At 43.1% G+C, this 27640-nt stretch overlaps 1 protein-coding gene across 5 annotated transcripts in view; it reads right to left on the bottom strand.

Moving 5' to 3' along the window:
* LRRC4C (leucine rich repeat containing 4C) overlaps positions 1-27405 on the bottom strand; it is a 1145515-nt gene extending 1118110 nt beyond the window's left edge. For 4 of the 5 annotated variants that reach the window (XM_053256515.1, XM_053256493.1, XM_053256505.1 and 1 more), the window contains exon 1: positions 26722-27365. The gene's annotated coding sequence lies outside the window, so the exon portion shown is untranslated. Of the gene's footprint in view, positions 1-26721 lie in introns of all 5 variants that reach the window. The other variant, XR_008308694.1, reaches the window with a different exon arrangement.
* Between the last annotated feature and the right edge of the window lie 235 nt (positions 27406-27640).

Genomic DNA, 27640 nt, shown 5'->3' with positions numbered 1-27640 from the left:
TTAAGGCTTGACTTATCTCGCTTTGCATGTAATGCATCTGTCTCATATATCAGTTTCACCTTTTAATTTGCATTACTGAAATTAATGGACTTTTGCACAATATTCTAATTTTCCGAGTTTCACCTGTAAACCTGGGGTTCCCAGCAGCCTGCGTTTCATCCAAATGCAGAACCGCAGGTTGCTGGTCTTGGAACCAGAGTTGAGAGAGGAAGCCCCTCCCTCAACTCCAGCCTGCTTGGTTGTGCAGGCTGTCCTCCTGTCAAGAAAGAAGCCCACACAGCAAGCTCCCCCATCTCTCTTCTAGTCCCACTGACTGCAGAAAGGCAGCTCTCCTGAATGTCCAAATTCAGACAGGAGAGTGGGGGGTGGGGAGGGGAGGCATCGAACCATGGATCCAATGGACCCGCAGTTCCACATTACATGCAAATGCGGCCTAAATTTCAGTAAGGAGCTGATCAAGTTGCTAAAGCAAATGTCAAGATGTTTGAAATCCATCCAGAATTAAAATTAAAAATAGTTTGGCAACATGAAAATGTAAGATCATTCCTCAAACAATAAGGGAAGCAGATTAAAAAAAGTACCTTTTGAAATTCTACAGAAGCAAGATGGAAGGAAGAAAATGGTCATGTATTCACATGAATAGAATAGCAATAGCACTTACAATGGGATTCTGCTTGTACAACATTCAGAATTTGTTATGTTGCATCAGTTTAAGAGCCCTACAGTAAGTTCACCTAACTCATTGTGTCCATTCCACCCCCATGCACACTGTACACAAGACTAGACCATATGGGTGTTATCCTAAACACATTGGATGACATCCAAATTAATGCTGCATTGATGTGCCAATGTTTTTCATCATGCGAAAAAGAATGTGATTTTCAGCAGTTGTTCCTTCCCTCTTCAACTATCCTTGTTTTCAAAAACTATGTCCTAAGGGCCCCTCAGCCCTCAGGGACATAGTATTACAAGGCACAGGTGGCTGCAGAATGAAGGGGGCATCATTAAAAATGTTCTACCCCATGACATAAACCTTGAGCACATCAGTATGTTTGGAAAGCAGTCATTTAGACATAACTAAAGTGGTACCCACAATGTGTTTAGTTTTTCAGTATCAAAGTCTAAGGCTAGTACTTAATTGTAATAAAATCACACACACACACACACACACACACACACACATTATTTGTATAATACAAATTAATATGGGTATAAGATTCTGCTTATATAAAGATAACAAGGCTTTTGAGGAAAGGTTAAAGGAAATGAGTACGTTTAGTCTGGAGAAGAAAAGTTGTGGGAGAGGAATGGGATAGCACTCTTCCAACCCCCAAGGATTGGCTACACAGATGAGGACAAAGATATGTCTGCTGCCTCAGCAGACAGGACTAGATCTAATGGGCTTAAGTTACAGGAGGGTAGATTTTGGGTAAACATTATGAGAAATGTCTTAACAGTAAAATCAGTTTGATAATGTAACCAGTTATCTGGGTGGTAGTGGTCTCTCATTTACTGGAGGTCTTCAGGAAGAGGCCAGACAGCCATCTGTTGGGGATGCTGTACCTCTGGATTTTTTACATTAAGAAGGAAGTTGGCTACAAGGCCCCCTACAAGGCCCCCAACCACTCTGACTGCAGACCAGAATATACTCAAAGTAATACAAAATACAGCTAACTATGCCATTTGCCCAGAAATCTATTTTTATTCACATTATGTTCTTCCATTTGAGATAAAATTCCTAAATATTTCACATACAAAGAGATTAAAGTTAAAAACTTGTCTGAAGTAACGGGCAAACTCTTCCTGATCTTTATTGGATTGATGTTCTCGCCTCCAAGCAAATTAAGTCACATTAGTACATGCAGCTAATTAAGTAATCAGTTGTTAGAACTACCACCTTATGTTTGCTTAGCAGAAATCTTATTTAATGAGGTGAGGCACTTTGATTTGGGAGGAACCATCCTTAAGAGGCAACATTTGCTTCTGTTGTGGTGACGTTCTCAGACATAATATAAAAAACGTAGATCTACAGCAACACCTGGTGGCCACCATGGTACACAGCATGTCAGCCATGCACAGAAATTCCACTGGGTGGCCTTATCTTCTGCCCCTTACTCCAGGGCCTTTTACTGGCAAAGTGCTATTTAAAATTGTAATTAGATTAGAGAAATGAGGCTGCATTGGTGCTCCACGAGTGTTGCTGGTGAATTTGTGATCCCAAACAGACAGTGTACCATGATATGCCTAGGCAAAAAGGGAGAACCTTGGAAGAGGACAGGTAGCACGTGTTTCAAAGTAGAGGTTCATGTAACAGCAGTTACAAATCAAAGTCACAAGAGAAGCAATTGTCAAGATTAGAACAATAAAACAAGGTTAGGCTATATGAATCTTTAGGATTTAATTTTTCACTAGCATTCTCAAAATACCACTGCTTAAATGAGACACAGATCTTTTTAGACAAATTGCAGACCGACTGTAAGCAATTTCTGTCTGTGTTTGCTGTACAGCACACTGCAGTTTGTATATACACATGTATTAACCAAAGCTGATCAGATCTGGGCTCCCATCAGGAGTTGCAGACAGCGTTCACTTGAGAACTTATGCATTTTCCATTTTGTTTACTAGCAATGCCAACACTTCCAACATAGGTAAATCTCAGTTCAGAAAAATGTGCAAGATACATACTTCATTTTGACAAGACCAGCAAATTTACTAAGAGAAAACATGTTTCTAAACCTGTTGTGGCAAGATCAAGTTATTGTGTTACATGATTGATAAAACATATACATAAGCAGAACACAATTGTGTGAGCCCGTCAGCATCAAATCAAACCATCCTCCTTGTTGCTGAACATTAGGTTTTTAACTTTTGTATAACTAAATGAAATGTGCAACAGCCTTCATCCAGCCTGGCTGCACAAGGATGATTGTGCATCATGACCTATTCTTTCTTAATGGATTCCACAGTAAATACAGTAAGGAATCTTTATTGGCCCAGAATGTACCTTTTTCTTGATCTATTACAATTATAATTGTTCAAAGGAACTCCAAGGGTTGCTGTAGGTTTCCCAACCTTGTAAATGCCATATTCCTTGCAACATTTATTGTCTCTGGCTTTATTGTTACCTTTTATTGTTGGCCTTAATGATATTTCAGCATGCCTTGAGTGCTTGCACACATGACAATCTTTTTACTCACCAAGACTTGGATTTCAACCTGGCAGGAATTCCAAGAACAATTGATGTTTTTTGAGCTGATTTTAGTTGTCCTTTCTTCTTTGTTGAGGGGCAAAAAGAAGATGTACTTCTTAGCTGAGATGATCACACATATCAATAGTGAAACAGAGAGAAAACATCAAGAGTTGGCTAGAAGAGATGGATTTACCTTCCTTTCCCTACGTTCTCTTTTGCATTTCTTCTTCCAAATAGCTTGTTTTTATCTCATTGCTGAGGGACCATAAACATCTGACTGATTTAGCTGCTGTGGGCCTATTTTGTGCCCGAAGTACAAGTCCAATGGCTACTTGATCAGGGAAGGGAGGGGTAGAAAGCATAAGGTAATCCCCCTTCCTTTTTTCATGCTTTAAGAATCCAGTGTAACATTCAGCACAGACCATTTCTCTCCCTGAAGAGGGATGGATGAGCTGCAGTTATATCTGGAAGAGACATGTCTCACTGCTAAGAAGGATGCCCAAGCTCCCACTTTAGGCACCACACCAGAACTGACAAACACTCACACTTCCTTTCCTGAGCCTTTCCCCATTATAGCCTTGTTTGGGCATTCAGTGTATTGGGCATTCAATGTATATTCAATGAGTGTATTTGGTGGGGTGGCGGAATGCCACATAACAGGAGCAGGCTCTGCCCCAATCTCTATCTCCCTCTCCCGCAATGTCTGAAAGGACACCTGAACACACAACTGTACATGCAGAAGAGCTTATGTAGTTGCATGCATGGGGATACTTTCAGTATTAAGATTTGTGCAGGTCAGGTAGAAGCCTACTATTGTGATGTTGCATACACATCCTATACAAGTTTGTTTCTCTGTGTTTGTTTACCAATGTCTCATTGTGGCTTACAAAAGAAATGAAATCTGAATTATTATTTTTTTGAAAAAAGACAGTTAAAGATTATATAACATTTACATTCTATAACACCTGAAAAGGGATTCTGTGTAATACAGAACATAAAACCATCTTTAGAAGTTTAGAGAAAGGTTACTTTAGAGAGACTTCCTCCCAGGTAGCTAACTATTACCCCATAGAAGAACAGCATAACTAAAATCAGAAATATAGCAAATACTTCACTCTAAACCAGGAAAGTCATGGCACTTTTAAAACCATAACTTAGAAAACAAGGAAAAGCTTCAGTCCCAAATTAATATTTGCCGTACAAGCCTTGCCAGGAAAAAAATGACAACCCTACCTGGCAAGATACATTTTTAATTTACAGTTCAAACTTTAATCAATCAATCACGCCCACAATTGGAAAGTTGCTGCCCTATTTAATATCAAAACTGCTCATGCATGTAAGGTCAGACCATTATATAATTCATATATATGTAAGGGAACTATACTCAAGCAGAATACAAATACTATTATAGTGCTCTCTTATTCATAATGTGCATTTTTCCTAATCACCTCAAGCATTATCCTAGATTCAGGGCCATACCAAGGTTGGAGTGGGCCCGGAGATTTTTAAATGGGCCCTTTGCGGTATATTTAAAGACTGCTTTTCAACAGTGGCAACAACCACTGCAGGGATGCTGTTCTGGGGATGGATAGAGCCAGTTGTTCTCTCCCTGCTAAATGAAGAGAATCACCACATATTTCTTTACCCACTCCCCCTTCTGCCTCTGAAACCATGAAGGACCAGTGAAAGGAGAATCTGGAGGTCAGGAGAGTGTCGGAGGGGGGAGATTAAAAATGGCACAAAATCCCTGCTCAGATTTCCACCTTTTTCTTTAATTAAAAGTGGGTCTTTCTTATTTAAACAGGCAACAGTCCCTTTTGAATGGCAGTCTGAAGCTCAGAGGTGGTGGTGGGGAGAGTGCTGTTTAAAACGTGTGGAGTGCTTATGTTTAGTTTTTAAATTTGAACCAAGATTATTGTGCCCAGCCCAGTGATATGAGTAAAGAACACATGTTTCCAAATTCAGAAAGGGATAAAAAAAATTATATCTGACCCAGAGATTGTCAAACTGGGTCCACAGTGATTGTTGGACCTACAACTCCCATCATCCACAGCTACAATGGTCTTCGGGCTGGTGGAAGGTGGGAGTGGTAATCCACCATCTGTGGACCCCAATTTTATAATTTGCTGGATTAAGTAGATCTAATTTATTGTAGAAGCCATAAAGTGAGCATTTATATGGGTCCTACTCTTGTGAGAGCTCCTTTATTTAGTATGGTAGAAACCCGTCCATCAGTGCACTCTCCACCCTTAATAGCAGTAGCACTAGCAATAGCACTTTCATTTATATACCGCTCTATAGCTGGAGCTCTCTAAGCGGTTTTACAATGATTTAGCATATTGCCCCCCAACATTCTGGGTACTCATTTTACCGACCTCGGAAGGATGGAAGGCTGAGTCAACCTTGAGCCCCTGGTCAGGATCGAACTTGTAACCTTCTGGTTACAGGGCAGCAGTTTTACCACTGCGCCACCAGGGGCTCCTTAAATCGCATTGTGAATGCTTATGCACATAAAAAGGGGGCAATTTCCCCATATGGGGTCAGAGTGGTTCTCTAAGCTTATTGGGGGATTTGAGAAGGGAAGGTTCAGATCTTGGAGATCTGTTCTGACTGAAAGAGGATGGGTGGGATCCTGCGCCTCATTGCACCGACATCCTACATCTCTCCCACCTTCCAGGAACCTGTGGCTCAGCTCCCACGCACTGCCATCCTCTCACTTTTTAGGGTTCTCAGCAGCAACTCTCACTCTTGTGCTGCTTTCTTTGTCCCTCCCCAACCTTCCCCTCAGCAACAGCAGCTTTCATAGACCCACCGCTGCTGTCTCCACCCAAAAATTATAATTGCTGAGCATCAAGTCAATTTTCCAACCCAACCCTAAGTCCGCAGTACAGAATGAGAAGACCAAACCCTCTACCCTGAAGCAAAGAGAGAAATTTCTCTCACACACATATAACACTAAAACCAGGGGTCATCCCATGAAATTGATTGCCAAGACATTTAGGACCAACAATGGAAGTACTTTTTCACACAACACATAATCAACTTGTGGAATTCTCTGCCACAAGATGTGGTGTTGGCTACTAGTTTGTATGGCTGTAAAGGGGGTTTGGATAACTTCATGGAGGAGATGACTATCAATGGCTACTAGTTTGAAGGCTACAGGCCACCTCCAGTCTCAGAGGCAGGATTCATCTGAATACCAGTTGCAGGGGAGTAACAGCAGGAGGGAGGGCACGCCCTCTCAAACATCCTAAAACACACCTTTTTAACAGAAGCTGTTTAATGCTCCATTAGTATTTTGTTATATCTGGTAAGTTCTTTAGCTTTTTATAATTTTCAGTTTTAATTTGAACCTAATAATGATTGTGGTTTTTAATCAGACAACTTTTGTTGTTGTTGAATTTAGTTAATTTTATTACTTTTATTGTATCTTGTGTCTCTCTTATTGTTGTGAGCTGCTCCGAGCACTAGTGCACTGAAGGGGTGGGGTATAAATATTTTAAAAAACCAAACAAACAGTAAATTCACATTTGGGAAAAAGGGCCACAACTTTATTAATGATCAAATTAGCGAATTCTGTGTGTAATAATTTCAAAGGCAAAGCCTCTGAGGACTGATTGACCAATCCACACTTTCCACCTACTCAAGGGTGTTTACCTATTGAAAACCCTTCTGTACCTCCACCTAGCCCGCACTGTACTTGCCCATATGTGACCCAACTAACACAAGGAAAAACAGAACGGAGTAAGCAAAACAAAAACCCGAACACGGCCAATCAGTCGGGGGCCATAGATTCCTACTCGGCCCTCAAAAGGACAACCAGCAAGGCCCGGAGAAACAAATCTGACGAGGGGAAGTGAAGCCAGATCAAATGGCTCACAAATCCCATCTCCCCTGCCTGATCACGGCACAGCTTGTGGCTGTCTGTTGAGGGGGTGGGACAAAGACCCATCCCCCAGCACAAGGCTGCAGGATGGGGCATTTCATGCACAAGCATCTTTTGAGGAACATAGGAAGCTGCCATATACTGTTAAACATTTGGTCTATCTAGCTCAGTATAGTCTTCACAGACTGCCAGTGGCTTTTCCAAGGTTGCAGGCAGGAATCTCTCTCAGTCCTATCTTGGAGATGCCAGGGAGGGAACTTGGAACCTTTTGCTCTTCCCAGAGTGGCTCCATCCCCTAAGGGGAATATCTTACAGTGCTCATACATCAAGTCTCCCATTCATAGGGTGGTCCCTGCTTAGCTAAGGGGACAAGTCATGCTTGCTACCACAAGACCAGCTCTCCTCAATTGGGGTGCTGTTGTCAACATTAGATCCATGTGAAAGATCAAGCAAACCAGAGCCTACAGCTCATTCTTCAGGTGTATCTAGCATGCAAAACTGTCATCTTAAAAGGCAAATGCAGTGAGGGAGAAAAAAATCATCTCCTGGTAAAGCGCTTATGCTAGAAAAGGTTCTAATAATAAATGCAGATTAAAACAATGTATTGCATTATTGGCAAGCAAAGATGTACATTACTACATAAAAATTATAATATACACCATGTTACGCTGGGGTTGTCACCGATATAATTTCCGACATATTTTGGCAGAGTAGACATTAGCATGAGGTGGTTTCACCATAATTAGACTTTGCAAAAGTGAACTGATAATGCTTTGGAAAGATTAAGGGCAACATGCCAGGTGATATTTTGCATACAAAATTAGATAGTAATAAATAATAAAGTTAAAGTGGCTCATACTCAGGCAGCAAGAGACAAGCAGGGGCTAGGTTATCCTCAATGTAGGAATGAATGAAATTCTTTTAAAAAGCCAATCTCAAATGCATTGCTAATATTAAAATAAAAATAATTGTATATAACCAGCTTTGAAAATGGATTCAACCCCATTTCTGTGGTGGATTTTCAAGATGGTCTTGTTGCTAATTAACTAGTGTAGCAAATCATTCACAATACTGTATAGTCCAAAATGGACTACTGGGGCAACCCAGCATTTCTTATAAGGGGTAATTCATAACAGGCACAGTTATGATACATTTTAAATGCAAATCAATGTGGCTCAAGTATCAAGTTTGGACATGAACTCAATTATGAAGGCCACAGGGAAATTTACTAAATTGATGTAGCTCAGTCTTTTAAAGGTTTGTTGTGAGAAGAGGATAATATGGAAATGAAGAACTGTAGGTTCCTTTGGATATTTGAAATTTTAAATGACACTGTGCTTTGTAGAGAGTCAAGGATCCTGTGTACGCATGAAGTCTGAACACACAAACTTCTGCCTAGGGACAAAAGCAGCTACTTTGAATTGTGACTATGACAATCTTACACAACAAAACATGGCAGTGGCAGGAATGAGAATTTAAGCAAGTGCAAGTTGTCTCTTGCAAATGTAAATCTCTCTGGATTAATTTTTACATTCCATATAAGTATTTTATTTAAAAGAGTGGCAATTATACAACTGGGCTGGAATCTTAAGAGCCCCTTGGGCATATGCAGGCACCTCAACATCCATCAGGGTTGCTCAATTTTTTTTACAAACCACACATCCTTGCATTGGGTTGGAAAGCAGTCCTAAACTTCCTTGTATGTTGAGTGTCACTTGCTGGGTAGAATTTATTTATTTATTTAAAAACCCCTCCAGTACACTACTGCTTGGGGCAACTCACAACATCAATAGCATGATAGCTAAACATGCACACAGTAGCCCAGTGGCTCTTTTCTTTGTTCTGGAAAAGCTACATCAGGAGGGAGTGCTTAGGAACTCGTAGTAAGGTAAAGTGTGTAACTGAGTCGGTGTTGACTCCTGGAAACCAGAGAGCCCTGTGGTTGTCTTTGGTAGAATACAGAAGGAGTTTACCATTGCCATCTCCCGCACAGTATGAGATGATGCCTTTCAGCATCTTCCTCTATTGCTGCTGCCTGATATAGGTGTTTCCCATAGTCTGGGAAACATACCAGTGGGGATTCGAACTGGCAACCTCTGGCTTGCTAGTCAAGTCATTTCCAAGTTATTAATGGTCACTATTAGGTGGCTGTAGGAGTAGGTGGACCAATTAACTCTATCCTCACCGACCTTTCTCCTCTCAACTCCAAATAAGCATTTTCATTTTTAAAAGGCTGGGCATAATATACTACATTCAGGTGTCATATCAAAGTTTGGTTTGCCATGTGCATGAAGAGCGGCAAGTCATGGGCTTAGGCACTCCCTGTGCCTCTTCCCATGTATCCTATGGATGAGGTTCTGGGGTTTGGGATCAAGTTACAGTTTGTACAAGTCACCCTTGACCTGTACAATTCGTACAAGTCATCAAAGCTGCCATTTCTTGACTATTATATTCTGGTCCTGAAATTTCAAGCAGTGAAATTTCTCACAAGCAGTGAGAAAGGGCAAAGGGGTTAGCAGGGAGGAAGCCCTAAAGAGCTTATGTCCCCGCAGATGAGTGATGGTGTCCTCTTCAGCGGGCGGATAACCTACCCGTATGACTACCAGCTGCTGCCAGTAGCTCAAAGGGCAAGAGTACCTCTCATGGTCTCCCCCCCCCCACTAGAGCTCCAATAATGCACTGCATGAGTGTGCGGTGCATTATGGGGATCCCCCTCCTCAAAGCTGCCTGGGATCTCAGGGTTAGAAGAGTGCTCACTCTCCTCACCTCATTTTGGAGGGTGGCTTCATAGGCGTGTTTGCCTCCAAGGCACTGTGGGAACAGTCCTCATCCCAGCGTACACATATGCACCGAAAACTGGGCTGGGCTTCCTTAGCATGGTTTTTTGGTGCACATATGAATAGCTTCACCATTTACCACATTTGGATGTAACTGTAAACCATGACTGGCTTCCAGCTATAATTGGATAATTTCTTTTGCTTGCATGCAGAGGAAGGGGAGGGCCAAGGCTTCCTGCTGCTCATGCACATATTAGCAAATTATGATTTGCTTCTACTTCTAATGCAATTGCACTCAGATTCTTGATATGATTGAGACCCTTAACATTGGTTTTAAACTTGAGCCACAACTTTATCAAGTAACAAGGATCTGCAATGTGATCAAGTGTGGGTAGCAAACTTTCGGTAAAGGCAGTTTGAACATGTGGTTATTGCCTCCTGAAACTGGGTGAGCCAACATGACCGGTAACAGTCATGTGACTGCTCACACCTCTTCAGATTCACAATCAACTGTTGAGTGAATAATTGCCTGAGTCATCAGCCTGAGACCCAAAGTCTTGCAAAACTGTTCCATGGAAAACCCCTGCGTCATAGCATGTAATGCCTCTGGTTGCACACAATAGCTTTAGCATTGCTCTCCAGTACCCATTCACACCTGCTAATGTAACCAGGGACTATGCTACTATAAAGCAACTTTGACTACAAGAATAACAAATGCTCCCAAGGGCAACAGTGTAAAATAGGGGAGAAAATCCCCACTAAAGACTAATCATGGTGGAATTTAAAAAATCCTACTTGACCTCAGTCAGGTGTCTGTCTAAATACCACACTGAGAATTGGGGAAACAGGTAAGTGCTGAGCTAAGGATGAAGATACCCAAGGGTGGGGGGCATGGGGCAGACATACAGCCAGCATGAACACTCATGTCTGAACATATGCAGCCTTGTGGTCTCTGCTACAAAGCTGATGATGATGCCACTGCTGAGGAAGGATGCATCTCCTCTCCCAACACTGTGTTGGGTGTCAGGAGAATAAGAGGATTTGCATGTATTTCAAAAAACAAAACACCCCCACCCCGGCCACATGTACACACATACACAAATGTTGTTGTTTTAGAAAATGGGATCCTAGAAGCCCACAGTATGTAAAACTGTTTGGCCCTTTGAGTTCTGACCAGATGTGCAAGGATTTCAAATATACAAATAAAGAGGATACGGACAGAGGCACCAAATCTGCCAGCATCCGTTCCTGAGGGTGTGCTTTGAGCAAAGAGTTCCATGATGCCATTCATTTTTGTGTGCAATGATCTTGCAAGTATTTGTATACATTCGTGAGAATTAAGTACACACGTTTACATCTATATCCTTCTCTTAGGAAAAAGAAACCACAAATTATTTCGCCCTTTATGGTATTTCAACTTCACACCCTTAAAAAATAGATGTCAAACCATTCAAACAGAAATCAATTGAAAGGAATATAGCGGTTGCAGGAGGTTGTGGAGGAGTGCTGGACGTGTTTTGCAAACTTAAAAAACACTCTAAGGCAAGCAGCACAAAAACAGTAAACACACAAATCCCCCCCACACACACACAACCACACATGCTGAGAAACAGGGGGGGGGGGGGACTTGGGGCAGGTTGCTCAGTGGTGGATCATTTTAATGAATTAATGAATTGAAAAGCAAGGATTCATTAAAAGATTAATGAATTGAAAGCAAACTTGGTAAAGCCAAGCATAAACTTGCCTTATAAACCAATATCCTAAAATGCTGGGATAAATAGAAGAATTTGGAGTGGTACATACTGGACTGGAAAAACACATACTGAAAGCAACTCTAAATGCAGAATCAGAAACTCAGAACAACAAACAGTTGTAGGAAGACAGGTGGGGTGAAGTATTATATGTTCTAAACGGATCTGACAAATGGATCACTGCTCTTTTGGGACTCGTTTGTAGACGCTGCACTTGTTCTGGAGTCGGTAGGATGCCAAACAAAACAAAATGGGCCCTACTCATTACATTCACCCAAAAACAAATGCATACCCAACCTCTTATCTGCATTTTGCAAAGAGATGGATAAAAAGCCTTGTTTTGACATAACTTCCTATGCCAGGCTTTGCTAACTAAATTGGTTCTACCTCTGACACTATTTTCTCCATATTGTCCACCCCCGCACCCCCAGTTTTAATATTATTTTAAATTCACAAGTATGGATTCCTGCTGTGGCTTTAGGTTTGTCATACATTACCCTGAGAGGCTGACTAATCAATGCACAAAATAAATCAGCAATGGAATTTATCTTTGGGGAGGAGGGATTAATGATTAAGTAGTTTTTATTAAATCAGTGTATACATTTCCTATTCTCTTTTTAGCTGATTGGAGGCAATTGAAATTGTCTTTACCCAGTGTGAATACCTGGTTCTAGTCATTCTATCCACGATGTAGAGGTTTGGAGGAACATCACATCACAGCCTTTACATGTATATGGATAGAAAACAAACAGCAAAACCTTCAGCTTAGGGCAGAGGCGTAACTAGGGAAAATGGCGCCCAGGGCAAGCACTGAAATTGCGCCCTCCCCACCGCCCCCCCAACATACATCTGACTGAAACACATGTTTCAGAAAACTTTTATTTTAAAAATTTAAAAAATTACAAAAATTACCAAAAAATTTCAAAATGTGATAAATAACCAAAAATGCAATTTTTCTTTTCAAGAAAAGAACTTTCAAGAACTTTTCAAGAGAAGCTGGCATTGGGCAGAGACACAAACAAGACTAGTGTCTGGTTTAAAGTGATTCCTGCCCCCCTTCCACTGAAGGGCCCATCTAAAACTCCTTGGAGGAAGAGCGGGATATAAATGCAATAATAATAATAATAAATAAATAAAACGGGAGTTGTGTCAAACGGAGCATTTTCCAAGGGGGTGGGGAAAGAGGTGGAGTTCTCAGCTACTTCCATCTTAAATGCATAGAATGGGGAATGTTCTATTGATTTGTTGTGACTTAAAGCCAAATTGCTGTATTGAGGGAACACTGAGCATGCTGAGAAGTATGTGTAAACACACACACTCTTTATGACAGATAGATAGATAGATCTATCTTTGGGAGATAAACTCCCAAAGCATACGCCTTAGCCTGTTCTGGAGAGTTTAATGGTACAGTCCATACATCACTTGACCACTTGTTCCAGAATAACCCCAACCTCTTCAAATGAACTGTTTCAGAATAAGTGAGGTTAGCATTTACAGACACCGCCACTTCTTTAAACTGGAAAACCACGGAGGCAGTTTCGATCATCAAAAGAAAGTGACAATACTGGCAAAACACACATGCAATAGCACCCAAAACAACACCGGAAAACAGAAACTGAAAAGCTTCTCCCTAGTCCTGGGCATATCTGCTTCCCAAAATGAAAAACTGTTTTTCCCCCATCTGACATTCCTCATATCTTTTACCTTCTCTGAAAAGAGAGACAAAAAAAGATCTAGGGCATTGTTAGAAAACATCCAGAACCAGCTCAAAAGTCTCCAAACCCCTCTGGATTTTCCACCTTAGCTAAACAGAAGGGGGCGGGCGGGCGGGTGAACAGCCTTGTTTGCATGCGATGGACGTTGTGTTCAAGTTCCAGCCCGGTTACACTATACATATTTACTCTTTTGTCATCTTCAGTTTATGCTTATTCCCCCTGTTTCCAAACCCACCCCGCTTTCACATTCTCACTTTAGTGGACCTAATCCAAATGTTAAAGGGTGGAGCAAGGAGGGGGGATATCTAGGTTTTGGATCGATCACTTGTGATTTGGGGGGGGGGGGAGAATGAAATTTTAACTTCTCTGTGCAGCGCTGAGATTTCGAAAGGAGAACAGTTTTTAGAGCATCAGACCCCGGTGGTGCCTAAAATTCCCAAACGCTCTCTTGGAGTGAATGCAAACACGCGCCCTTTCCCACCGAATAGCCAAGCATTCAGTCCAACGATTTTCACTCCAACAACAGTTTTCCGAACAGAACTCAAATCGGGAGCCAATCATTTTGCTCCTTTGCCAGCATTGAGAACCGCCTTAAAAAAACAACCAAAAAAACAACAACAAACCCAAGCCGCGACCGACCACCACCGCCACTGAGACGCACCAAGCCAGGCAGGGTCGGTTTGGAGCGGCAGAGCAGGCGGCCTTTGCCCGGCTCCTCTGGCTAGCAGCCTTTGCTTGACGGTGTCGGCCGGAGGGGCGTCCTGTGTCACTCCCAAGGCTGGCCCTGGCAGTGGCGCTGCTTCTCGCCCCGCCCTCTCCCTGCCGCCACAGCAACCCCCGACGGAGCGGGGAGGAAGGAAGGCGTTCAGATCAGACTCTCCTCGGAAATCAAAACTTACACGAGGGCAGCAACAAAAAAGCAGGGCGGAAGCGCGCGCGAGAGCATTTCAGGCACCCGGAATTTGCCGATTTCAAAACAGAGCTGGGGCTGGAGCCCTCGAAAGAACTTTCTCTCCCACACCGCACCAAACAAAGCCACACACGGCCCCCGGGCAGGAAGGAAAACTGGCGCTGTGGCACTGCACAGAATGGGAATCGGGGATTGACGATTCGAAGAGAAAAAACACACACACCTTGTTGTTTGTGACCACCACGCTTCACACCTTGTTGTGACTGACTGACCACCCACCCTGCCGGGTGTCCGTGTCCTGCTCCTGCCTGCAAGTGCGCCTGCCCTGCTTGCAGCCCCAGGCCCCCAGCCAGCCCCAGCAACAACGCTCGGCTCTCTCCTCTCTGTCTCCGTCCTCCGTACTCAACGGCGCCACGTGCACGGTGCACAGGCGAACGAGCTGGAAGGAGTCAAGATGGAGACGCACTCATACGCATGCACAGCGCGACTCGGCACGCCGGCCGAGTTGCACGTGCGTGCACCCTGCATGCAAGCCACTAGAGGGCATCTGGCCTGAACTTCTTCAAGACAGAGCGAGCCTCGGCCAAGGGCGGCATAGCAGTGAGAAAGGCGCCCGCCGCGAAGCCAGCAGGCCAGCAATTTGCAAAGCAATCATGGGGGGGGGCGCGGGCGTGGAAGGGACCGGACTGCGGCGCTCGTGGCGGGAACGCACTCCCTTGACTGCAGAAATTTGTTTGTTTGTTTAAAAAATTGAAAAAAAATTGGGGGGGGATCAGCGGGGTCATGGTGGTGCCCCCCATGTGACTCACAGCGATGGCGCCCGGGGCACATGCCCCCCCGCCCCCCCTATCGTTACGCCTATGGCTTAGGGAAAACAGCTATGAGAGATTCTTATTGACCAAAAGATCCTTGAGTTTGCTTTACAACAAATTTTGTGCCATGAAACATAGAGGCCTTCTGCATTTTAATTAAATCTAAAGACAAATTTCAGCACAGGTAATCTGCTTAATACATTAGCCTTCAAGGTCTTTTATATAAGCATTGTTGATTTCACAAAGCAACACTACTAGGCATAAGAGAATCCTGCTCTCACAACTTCTCTGGAATACATAACAAGCAATATACAATTTTGGTTGTCAACAATGTTCTGCTTTGTACCTGAATGGCTGAGGCCGTTTAAGAAATGAAGAGCATTTGTTTCAAGGATGCAGGGTAGCAGATCCAGGACTTTTAGCACTTCATTTGAAAGAAAGATGCTCTCCCAGCACAATGTCAATGACAGGTTTGCATGAGCTGAATATTAATCTACTGCTGAGAATTGCTAGATTTTCAGAGACTATTTCATGCCTAGAAAAGGATATTGGGAGGCAAGAGGTAAAAACTGCAACTACCAGTAATATATTAAAATAAGCTAGCTTTCCCTTGATTAATAGAGCTTTCCTAGCCACAGAGCTATTTAAGTTGAAAACTCAGAACCCAACAGAGCATAGGGGAAATCAATAAAGAAAACTGAAGCTTCTCTTCCACCCTTTACTAATCGGGAGAGGGTAGATTTGAAAGGAATCTGTAAGAGAACTTTGCATACTATTTTGTTCTATCAAATAGACCACTTCCTGGCATTCTGTCACACTCTAGGACCAAGAAATAGAAACTGGATAGAGCTATGTAGACCTCAATGGATGGGGTCACCATGAGCAGGAAACAGATTTTGTTCCCCACCACAAAAGGATTCCTTTTACTTTCCCCCATATTTGTGCAAAGTTGAAATTCACTTCTTTAAAGGTAAAGTGTACCATCAAGTTGATTTCGACTCCTGGCACCCACAGAGCCCCGTAGTTTTCTTTTGGTAGAATACAGGAGGGGTTTACCATTGCCTCCTCCTGCAAAGTATGATATGATGCCTTTCAGCATCTTCCTATATCACTGCTGCCTGATATAGTAGCAGCGGGGATTCAAACCAGCAACCTTCTGCTTGTTAGTCAAGCATTTCCCCACTGGGCCATTAAGTGGCTATACTTGGAGATACTTGCAATACCTAACAATGCATGGTCTAGCTTTCACTGCCAAGGATGTGTTTAGCTGCAAGTGTGCATATATGCATGTCATGTGTGCTGCGCACATTGCACCCTCCAAAAGGGTCCTTGCTTCAGTCATAAATATTTTGCTATATTGTAGCCGATGTCATTTTGTTTGTTTCTATGCTAGCGCAGTGTTTTTTTTAAATATACAGTACTGCTCATGGGATTATTTTATTTGTTTGTTTGTTTGTCTGTCACATTTTTATACCACCTAAAACCCAAGTTCTTTGGGCAGTTTTACAAGACAATAAAAACCAATAAAAAGATTAACACATTAAAATTTAAAATGTTAAAACTATTAAAATACAATTAAAACACAGTTAAAACAATGTCTAATTAAAAGCCTGGGTGAACAAATGCGTTAAAAGTTAAAAACTTTTTAAAAGTTGGAAGAGATGGGGAGGCTCTTATTGCAGCAGGAAGTGTGTTCCAAAGCCTCTGGGCAAGAGTGGAGAAGGCCCGTCCCTGAGTATCCACCAGATAAGCTGGTGGCAACTACAGGCGATCCTCTCCAGATGATCTCAATGGGCGGTGTGGTTCATAGCAGAGAAGGGGGCTATTCTCACGATGAGCAAAAATCAGGCTAGGAGAGCCTAGCCCAATTTTTGCCGATCATGTAAAATCACCGGGCTCGCAAGCGAGCCCAGTGGTTTACAAGAGGGTCACCCGCTTCTTTAGCCCTCCCCTTAGCCCAGGTTTGCAGAGTGAGCACTCTGCAAACCCAGGGTATCTGATCATGAGTAGCCGCAGCGTGGCCGTGCCACAGCTACTCATGAGTAGACCCCCGGAGGGGAGGCGAAAAGCTGCCTCCTGACTCCAGGGGTCTCACCAGTATGCCCTGCACACCCACACAGGGCATACTGGAGCTTCCGGGGGCCGTGCGGCCCCCGAGCTCCCCAGCCCCCGCTGGCTCCATCATGGAGCCAGTAATCGTGTGGGCGGCCAATCCAGCTGCCCAGGGCTCCCTCTCTGCTCGTGTGCAGGGAGAGCAGGCTTAGCCCGCTCTCCCCGCACACCCTGCTAAACTGGCTCTCACCAATTGTGAGACCCAGCTCACGGTGTTCTCTTAAATACCCAGGGCCCAAGCTGTTTCGGGCTTTATAGGTTATAACAAAACCTTATACTTTGCCCAGAAACTTATCGGCAACCAGTGTAGATCTTTTAAGATGGGAATGATATGGTCCCTCCGAAATGACCCAGAGACCAATCTGGCTGTTGCATTCTGGACTAACTGCAGTTTACGGACTATGTACAAAGGCAGCCTCACATAGAGCATATTGCATTAGTCAAGTCTGGAGGTGACCAGTAGATGTACTACTGTTCTGAGGTCATTTATCTCAAGAAATGGACACAGCTGGTAAATCAGCCGAAGCTGATAAAAGGCACTTCTGGCCACTGCCTCAACCTGGGACACCAGGGAGAAGTTTGTGTCCAGAAGCACCCCCAGACTGCGTACCTGTTCCTTCTGGGGAAGTATGACCCCATCCAGAATGGGCAGATCAAAATCATCTCCCAAGTTCCAACTCTGCACAATAAGTACCTCCATCTTATCTGGCCAGCCCATCACGGCCTCCAGCAGGCATTTAGGGAGGTTATGCCTTCTCCTGATGATGCCAACATGAAGAAATAGATTTGGGTGTCATCAACATACTGATAACACCCTGCACCAAATCTCCTGATGATCTCTCCCAGCGGTTTAATGTAGATGTTAAACTACATCGGAGACAATACGGAGCCCTGAGAGACACCATACCGAAGTTCAGTTTTTGAAGAACAACAGCCCCCGAAGGACACCATCTGGAATCTGCCCAAGAGGTAAGAGTGGAACCACTGCAAAGCAGTGCCTCCCACCCCCAACCCCCTCAGATGCTCCAGAAGGATACTATGGTCAATAGTATCAAAAGCCACCCAGAGGTCCAAAAGGACCAACAGAGTCACACTTCCTCTGTCAATTCCCAATTGGAGATCATCCATCAGGCAGACCAAGGCAGTCTCTGCTCATAGCCTGCCCGAAAGCTGGTCTGAAACGGGTCTAGATAATCAGTTTCCTCCAAGACTGCCTGGAGTTGGGAGGTCACCACCCTCTCAGTTACCTTGCCCAGCTATGGAAGGTTGGAGACAGGCCTATAGTTGCTCAACTCTGCGGAATCCACGGCAGGCTTCTTCAGAAGTGGTCTAATAATTGCCTCCTTAAGCAAGGAAGCATCCTGCCCTCCCTCAGAGAAGCATTTATGATCTCTACTAGGCCTTCTACAACAACCTCCCTGCCAGATTGTATTAGCCACATCAGACAAGGGTCAAGAGAACAGGTGGTAGGCCTCATCACTCCAAGCAGCTTGTCCACATCTTCACGAGTCACAAACTGAAACTGATCCAGCCTAACCACATTAGAGGAGTCACTGGACACCTCGGATTCACCTGCCTTCTCCTGATGATGCTGACCTCTGATTATATAGATGGTAACTCATTCATTCATTATATGTAAGCACAGATTTATCTAGAGTGACATACAGCCAGAGATAAAGTACAATGCACCAACTCGCATCTCGCATTTATGTTGTAAATGAAGGCAGAAGTTGTTTTGCAATTTCCAAACATTGCTACAAGCCTGGTTCACTTCAGTGGGGCTCCTGCACCATGACTTTACAGTATCTTCAGCAACCATCACCACCACCGGATTAGGAGAGCTTCTTATAGACAGCTTTAGATTCTTAATATATGCTTGGCAATGACTATTTCTTAAGTAAGAACAGTTACCTTTCTCTTCTCTCACTGTTCTTGGGACTGAGGAAAGCTGCTTATTTCATAAAGCTGATTGCCAGGGAATCCTGATTTTGTGCGATCTTTTATGGTTTCTAAGGACTGTGACCTTGTACAGAAAGAGGACACTAGGTTACTCCAGCAACTAAAAGCTCTCCATAACAAAAGAAGAAAAAGAAAACACTGGGCAAAGCACACTTGCACTCGGATGCTTCAAGGAATGTTGGTAGGTTCACATATTGTACCTAGGGATGTGCACAAACCACATTCGTGCCCTGATTCAAATGCAAACTGGTTCATGGTTCAGCAATTCAGTTTGGCCAACCCACGAACTGGTTCAGCAGTTTGAGTGTGGCACTGGGGGACAGCGAGCAGTACCTTTGAAAGTGAGTAGTGCTGGCCCTTTTGTGGCAGCACTCCCGCCCCCAGCAACCCACATGTGACACTGTCTTGTACATGGCCTCTGCACATGCACAGAAGCCATTTGCAAGGTCAATATGGTGGTCAGTACTGATTAGCATTTGTGTACATCTCTAATTGAACCCAGAGATATCAAAAGATAGTGCCACTCTGTTTGATGGAGTCAGCTTCAGGGCAGGGAAGGCTGCAAAGCTGGCATGGTGAGTTCCCTGCTAGTAGTGCCTGAGAGACATATTCTGGCCATGTTCTTATGCTCACCATTCCTAACCAAGAATGTAGGCATCTGTTTGACGACAGAAAGGTAAGGGCAATGACCGAGGCTAATCACCAGTCTTCTGAAGCTCAGTTGCCCTTCACTCATGCACAGACTGATAGTGGTCCTCTTTGCACATTATGATGAATGCACATAGACAGAGAGCAGGATTGTGCCCATAATTCTTCCTCCTACCACATATACACATTTATTATACATAAAAGAGCTTATGTGCATGCAAATCAAATATGTAGATTTTGAATGCACCATGGGGGACTCTGCATTTCCTTGAATTATTTGTCAGGCAGGCTGAGCAGGCATACATACATAAAAGCTCTTTCAGAAGTTACACAAACTCACTAGGAAGCAGGCAAAGTCAGAGTGGGCACTCGTTGTACTCACTGTAATGTGTGAAGAGGGCTTATATCTAAAAGATACATAAGAATAACAGTCACACCTAAACAATCCTCTATAATAAAAGCCTTCAGCGTGATCCTGTGTCCTTTTCTGGCCCGTGTCTTTCTCGGCATGCGCTCCGCGCATGCCCAGAATGGCAGAGAAAGATACGGCCGTCCAGACACGGGCGGCCATGTTGAGCAACAGCAGGGGGAACCGGGAGGGCTGAGGCGGCAGCGGGGGAACCGGGAGGGCTGAGGCGGCAGCGGGGGAACCGGGAGGGCAGCGGGGAACAAAACAAAAACCGGCGGGGAGAAAAGTAAAGAGTTAAAAGATGGGCCCGCGGGGAGACCGGGAGAGCAGAGATGGCAATGGCGGGAAGCGGCAAAACAGGAACCAGGGAGAACTCTGGGCGGCGGCAGCAGCGGAACTCTCCGCCCGGCTGCCCGACAAACAAACAAAAAATAAGGCAAGGAGGGCGAGAGAGAGGGAGAAGGAATACAGAGGGGGGGGGGAAGGTACTAGCGCCCGTTATTTACCACACAAAGTAACACACAAGCACCCCCCCCCCAAACCAGACAAAGCTCCATACAGTGCGGCAGTGGGGAGGGGGAAGGGCAAGAGAAAGTGAGGCATGGGGGAGGAACTCTCCCCTACTAGCGCCCGTTATTTTAACGGGCTTGAAAACACTAGTAATACTATAAAACAGACGATTCCGGCTGAAGATTCTTCCTAAGCAACCTTGACATTCAAGTAGCACAAAAATGTTTTTTTCTAGAAGCTGGCAGAAGAGGCAAAGAACACACAGTATTTGCCATCTGATTTCCAAGGTCTGTATATAGTACAGTTTATCCTCATACTGAGCTTCCTTGAATAGGACTTGAAGATAAAGAAAACTTTTTTGGGCACTTTCAGCCTCTGACAAGCAGCCTTTATAGCTCTTCATAGTATCATATACTTCATTGCACAGAATGGAATAGAAATAGTATTTTTTTCCCTCATTTTGTACAGCTTTACATTGATCTTTATACAAGGTAATGTGACCTCTTTTATAGAGAGGGGCCCAGAAGAGAGACTTGTTCAAAGACACCAAGTGAGGGTGTGAGTCAACACAGTCCTTTCCCCACCAAAGAATAACATTTGCAACAAATCTCAAGGAATGTGGTCCTCTTTCTGTTCACCGATTCTCAAGCCACACAGAATATGTTGGATTATTTGTATCCAAAAGTAAATTTTGCCTGAAGGTTCTGGCAGAAATAATTTAACAATGGGGAGAATTGTTCAAATTCTGTGAATCAAGGGCTTATGCGTTAGTTGAAAATAAGTGCAATTGCAATATTGTTTACCTAGGACCAACTCTTCTCTCCCCACAGGAAAAAAGGAACTGTGGGAGGGATTTTTCTACTCAAAAATACCTCCAGAAGGCAAAGGGTGAAGAAGCTCCTCACTGTGGTTTTTCCCCACAGCAGAGGGCAACAGCTGCATCTGCATTTTATAGCCGTGGTGTATGTTCACGTGTGTGTATGTGCACGTGTGTTATCAACTATGCATGGCTGAATATCACATGTAGGTCAACCTAAGTAAGAGTTACTTCATACAGAACAAAATCATTCATGTGCTGTACTCTAGATGGACTCCCTAGCCACTCTTCCTAAGGCCAGTTTGAATGATACTCTAACACGTGATACACACTTCATGAGTAGCATGCCGAGGTGCCTCTCCCTTTCATTCATATTCATTAGATCTGTGAAGTCTTGTTTGCCGAGAGTTATTCTTCAACAATTCAATATTTATCCCTCCATGCTGCACTGTATAAGTTTAAAGTTGCAAAAAAGTGTACTTGAGATCAAATGTAGCCTACTAACAATACTTCAGTAACCAAAACCAACGGATGACAAAGAGCTCATTCAGATGCTATGTCTGATTGGCTTCATCCATCACGCAGTGAAAGGTGTGAGCATGCATTCTCCATCCCCACACACCGTTCTGCTTTGCATAATCATTTGGGGATGGTGCTCACACACAATTTAGCAATAGCAATAGCAATAGCACTTACATTTATATACCGCTTTATAGCCAGAGCTCTCTAAGCGGTTTACAATGATTTAGCATATTGCCCCCAACATTCTGGGTACTCATTTTACCGACCTCGGAAGGATGGAAGGCTGAGTCAACCTTGAGCCCCTGGTCAGGATCGAACTTGTAACCTTCTGGTTACAGGGCAGCAGTTTTACCACTGCGCCAACAGGGGCTCCTTTAAACACATTAGTGTATGAAACTGACTCTCTGTGTGATTATGCACTTGTGGGAGAGCGTATGGGAGGAAGGGAGGGGGAGATCCCACATAAGTATACTTTGTCAATTTAAAGCAAAAACATGGACCATGGGAATTTGTAGTAAAATTAACATCTAGTCATTCTTCCCAGCAACCGGAAGCTGTCAGGGGGTCCACTAGAAACAAGCCTGTAGCTTATGAGTGGTCCATAGTCTGTCTTCTGCCCTCTCCAGCACAGAGGGCTCCATTTCAAAAATTATTACTATTCTCCCTTGATCCCCCCCCAACTAGGAAGATTACTTTGACTGGGCAAATAGAGTTTGGAGCAGAACAAAGAGAGCTGATATTTCACATTATTGCATCAGGGTGACAAGTCCAGGTGACAGTCATTCCGTTTTGGGCAAGAACTAATCCCTTAAAAGCATGCAGAGTTTAAGACTGGGGGCAGAAAATGGCAATTGCTTCATGGTAAAAAGTTTTCATGGCCTCCAGGAACACACAAACACGTAAATGAATCATCCAACCGGAGAATTTTGATAAGAATTACTGTTTGATTTATTTTCACCAATTTGATCAAAATTAATGTTTGTCGTCCTTGTTTCATGAACAATATATTTCTAAAAGTTAACATAAGCCCAGACAGCACAAAGTGGGTTTTACTAATCAGGTAACCTAGATGACCTGGAAGGTGTCCTTATGAGACTGCCATTTCAAGACACTAAGATTCAGGCTCTCTAATAAGCTTTACCCTAGGCATCTGCTAAAAGTTCACTGCTCTCAAAAGAACAACAGGTTCTTGAGGAGACTTCTGCTTTTCTCATCCGCACAGTACTGACCGATTAGTGAATGTATTCTCTAGGTAACAAATGCAGGATAAAGGACCATTCCCCCGCCCCCATGAACCTTTGGTTATTTTGATGCTTTCAATATTAACTGTATATCCATTTCTTCTTATGACAGTTTTTAATTTCACAGCCATATGATGTGCACAACATGATGTTCATGCATTTCCAAAGCAAAATTCCCTTGCAATGAAATAAAATACTGCAGCTTCAGAACTGTCTAAAACTGGGAAGATTTACAACTCCAAGTATAGCTGTTTCTGCTGTCACAGCTACTTAGTTTGCAGCTGATCCCAACACTTTAACAGGACATACTATTCCCTACTAACAAGATGACTCAGCAACCTGGATATACACATATCTTCAGCCCATATAACGTGTACTTTGGGGTGCAAATTCTAGATTTTGTGGTGGACTTTCTTTTTTCTTTTTCCTGTTTAGCAAACCAAGACAGTCTTGCCAGTTGTCATCCCAGCATGGTTCAGAGGAAGAGAAGAATTCATGTGTAAAGCACCTAGGGTTTCCGAATGTGGAGCAAGAGTCATGGGGCCAGGAGGAATGAATGACTTCAGCTAGGAGAGAGGATGATTGACTGACCAGGTATCTTTCCAAGGGGAAAGAAGCAAATTTTCTTTACATTAGCCATATTCTTAACCTAACATTTAGGTAATTTGGTTTGGGTTTTCTTTTTGCCTGCATTGTTGCTGAGGAACATTCACTGCAGTATCACTTTACTTTGGTTTGTGTTGTCTCAGAGACTTTCCCATAGCAACGCATTGACAAGTACAAGAATATGAAGAGAGGTGAGCTATTATATAATTCTTTAAGCAATGCACTCACAGCAGAATGAACTGAGATACTAGTTTCTATATGGTTTCTATCAGGAAAATATGCACACTTCAAAAATCAAATGAGGCATACCCTTTAATATATATTTTACTTAAAAATATATACTGATAGACACTTGCACAGGTCAACTAACCTACCACAAACTTTGCAATGTCTTATTTTAAACGGGTTAGTTTGATTTCTTCAATACAATCTAAACACTTCATTAGATAGATAGATACACAAACACACACACACACACACACACACACACACACACACAGGGGAAACAATGGTAACATCAAAATGCACCAGAACACACAAAACCAGTTTGGTTTTTATGCATACTTACTGGGAGGAGTACGTCCCACTGAACTGAGTGATACTTACTTCTGAGTAAATGTGTATAGTTTATGTATTTATTAGATTTTTATACCACCTTTCATTAATTACAATATAAAACTATAAGTCCAGCATACTACTGGACTATAACTAGAGTGCATACTACCGGACCTAGAAACCAATCAAGTGAGCTAGAGAGGGCTTGCAAACCAGGATGTGCATGAATGTGAAATATCATGGAATTGAAATAATGTAGTCTACTAGAATATGTATTATTTATGAAACACATACAAAATATTAGCAGGATACAACACAAGATATCACTGGATATCAACACTTGCACTCTTCATATGATGACAGCACCATCAGATTGGCTAGAGCTCAGACTGACTCCAACTACAAGTAATATCATCATGTCTCCATGGATTTAACAATTCAATAACTGCCTCACAAAAGGTAACAAGACTTTCCTAACTCATAGGAACACCCTGTTGGGTTGATGGAAAATTTAATTTAAAAAAAGAGCAGAGAGCTGTATCTCCCCGCCACCCACCACACTCCAAATACTTCCCTATACTATTGAGCTTGATGTTCCAAGATCTCCTGTGCTACATCTCTTTTCTCCAATCCCTTAGAGCCTATCTCAAAATAATCATAGCTTTAGTTTAGATATTCGTGTAGAATGTGTACATCCTTTCCCCCAACAAAAATATGAAAATATTTAATGCCCTAACAAGGTTGAAATGTTTGTGCTAGGTTTAAGGACAGGTTCTTGTAAGGGAAGTAGAAGCAAAAACAAGCCCAAAGTAAATGCCATCGCTACTAGAGACTGGAATGTCATATTCCAATACAGCTATGTGAACTGCAGGACAGCATATGATTTCAGCAGCACTGTATCTGGGTTTACCTTTCCTTCTTTAACACCTCCCCCTCCTGAAGCTATTCTGCAAAAATAATTCCAGACCTTCAAGGAGAAGGCAACAGAAAAGCCAAAGGAAGCATCACAAGAGGATTTGATTTGAGCTGTAATAGAGCCTTACCATTAAGTTTTCAGTTTTATGGTAGAGCATCCTTTCAGGAAAGGAAAGTCTATATATTTAATGGACTAAATAAAGAGGCAATCAAGTAGTTTTGGCTTCATCTGTCCTTACAAAGGTTAAGTATCTAACTACATAATTCATACATTTGCATAAAAATGTACTCATACCTCAACCTGCCTGTTCTCAGCTACATACATGCATCCAGTGTGCAATTGATATCCAGGTGTTTCACATTCCATCAAGTAATCCACATGTGTGCACCAAGAAAGAGGAATCTGTCCCCAGCCTTTTCACTTGGGAACCTCACTTTTCTATTTACAGAAGGTTTCTCTCACTGTCTTGAGGAGCGAAAGTGATGTTAGTGCAGCAATCAAAATACTCAAGTGAAGTATTATCACATTGCAATTGCATTTCTCTCTGAAAGAATAATTGCAAGGGGGTGGGGAAAGGCCAAGTCTCAAATTCCTCACAGAAGACACCTGTAGTGAAGCAAGTCCTGGACCTTGATTCACATTAAAGCTAAATAGCTACTCTGTGAAATATTGTGTCACAATAAACCATACCGTCCTCCTAGATACACCTCACCTTACACACACACATACCACTCTCAAAAAAAAACTATGAAAATTCTGCTGGGGCTCGGACCCAAGCAAGTATATAAGGTGTAGGGTACAAAACAGGAAATCTGCAGTAAATTTTCTAGACTGGAGGCAAGCTTCACCAGCAACACAGACATCACAGAGAAACTTTACATAAGAAGCAGCAGTTCACAAACCCTGACTAATTTCCATTTTGTTATCAATCTGTGCTAGCTAAGAGCAGCAGGAGCAGCTTTCTGAACCCACATATTCATCATTTCAGCTGAGCAGGCTGAAATATACAGGGAAGGAAACAATACCAGCTAAGCAAATGCAAGGACTCCAATCCAAGTTATTACCTACATGGGGGTGGGGAGGATACATTTTTTCCAGAAATAGAGCCCACAAGACAACTCACAAACACTGTTTCAAACCTTCATATATCAGTAGCAGGCATGATTATTTTAAAAGGTATTATTTTGCTGTGCAAGCATAAGATTACCAGAAAGGGAGTTTGCAGATGGCAAGCACTTTAAGCATCTTCAATGAGGCATCAGGTGCTGGTTAAGTGTTCTGCACCTAGATTCCCTTCCCCTCCCCCAATCTCTTTCAGTAAGAAATAAAACTACACTAATAGGAAAAGAAAAAGCAGGAGGAGGCAGAAAAGCCCCTAGACTTACCTTTCTTATAGTCCTCTTTAAAAACTTCTCCAAGGGAAATTAAATTCCTCCAGCTTTACCTGGATGCTTTTAAGTCACACAGGAGCATAACAATTAGTTAGTTTTCAAAGAGTCCATTTGCTGATCATCCAGCCCCAGCAAAATGCGTCCAAGAGACTTTCTCAAAAGTAAGCCCAGAATTCGAAAGCAATTGGAAAAGGGGATAAGGTGGCACAGAAATCAGTGGCCCAAGAATAGAATCCCCCTCTGCACGATACACCTGGCTTTTTGCTCACCCAAACTGTAGAGCAAACTGTCAGTGGTAGCCTCCAATAGCTGCTGTGAATGCTGCAGATGGTACGTCTCACTGTTACCTTCCCAGATGGGTAGAGGATTCAAAGAAAAGCAAAGGCAGCCCCCTCCCCAAAAAACACAGGTGGCATGCCAGCTACTCACTCACTCCATCTAATTAATCAAGAGAGGGACGGGTTGGTCACCAGAGGCATCTCCTTCCAGGGTGCACGGGATTATGGCAAGGTTATTAATCTTGCTTTGCTGCATCCCCCTCCACCCCCTACATTCAGCAGCCTGCATTGAGATGATTGCCAGCTCTGTCTCTGTCCCTGTTCTACTGCATTTTGCTCAGCCCTCCCTTGCTGCAAGTGAAACACAGTGGAGGGAGGAATACTAATAAGGTGGTTAGCTACAGACTTCAAGACATTCTACGTACGGGGTGTGTGTGTGTGTGTGTGTGTGTGTGTGTGTATGTGAGAGAGAGAGAGAGAGAGAGAGAGAGAGAGGTGCACATGTGAGTGAGAGAAAGACAGAGCATGTCTGCCCCTGTATGTTTTCTATGTGGGGGCATTCTGTGGATTTATTTGCAGTTGCTAAATGAAGGCAGTTTCCACATTTTTCCAGAGAAAGAATTCATTTTAGATTA

This window comes from Hemicordylus capensis, chromosome 1 (genome assembly GCF_027244095.1).
Source record: "Hemicordylus capensis ecotype Gifberg chromosome 1, rHemCap1.1.pri, whole genome shotgun sequence".
In the NCBI taxonomy this organism is placed as follows: Eukaryota; Metazoa; Chordata; class Lepidosauria; order Squamata; family Cordylidae; genus Hemicordylus; species Hemicordylus capensis.
Note: the sequence above shows the minus strand (reverse complement) of the source record. Positions and strands in the feature narration are given on the sequence as shown.